Below are 478 nucleotides of genomic sequence, written 5' to 3'. Positions count from 1 at the left end.
TGCTCCGTCTGGACCCGATCCTACATAGAAACCATTAAAAAAAAATCAGCAACATTTCAATCCATTTATTTTACTATCCAGCCCCCTGTAAAGTCAATGTTTCTATTTTTTTTCTATTTGATGTCTTGACTGGGTTCAAGTGGATAACCCAGCCTGTTGGCGGGGTTCCTCTTGAACAGAGCTCTGAGCAGAGACTGTGCCTCTGCGCTGAGGAACTGAGGCATTCCCAGACGTGCCCTGCAAAAGAGATAGGTCAATCGTAATCATCATCATCATCATCGTCATCGTCATTGTTAACGCAAGTGATGGTAAGTAGCGGCACTCACTTGAGAATCATGCTCATTGTTTCTTTGCGGTCTTTCCCATGAAAGGGCAGCGACCCGGTCAACATTTCAAACTGGCGGAGAGAAGATTCGGCTTTCATGAAACGCTCATATCTGTCCCATTTGGATGGCATTATTGTACAATGGAATACACG

At 44.6% G+C, this 478-nt stretch overlaps 1 long non-coding RNA gene across 1 annotated transcript; it reads right to left on the bottom strand.

Annotated features, from left to right (window-relative positions):
- Positions 1–442, bottom strand: LOC109513157 (uncharacterized). The gene is made up of 3 exons (XR_002167669.1): positions 327–442; positions 149–237; positions 1–20 (listed from the first exon to the last, which is right to left on the bottom strand). It is a non-coding gene; the product is annotated as an uncharacterized LOC109513157 (long non-coding RNA).
- Between the last annotated feature and the right edge of the window lie 36 nt (positions 443–478).

The sequence above is a fragment of the Hippocampus comes genome, unplaced genomic scaffold (genome assembly GCF_001891065.2).
Source record: "Hippocampus comes isolate QL1 unplaced genomic scaffold, H_comes_QL1_v1.1 scaffold1971, whole genome shotgun sequence".
NCBI lineage: Eukaryota > Metazoa > Chordata > Actinopteri > Syngnathiformes > Syngnathidae > Hippocampus > Hippocampus comes.
Note: the sequence above shows the minus strand (reverse complement) of the source record. Positions and strands in the feature narration are given on the sequence as shown.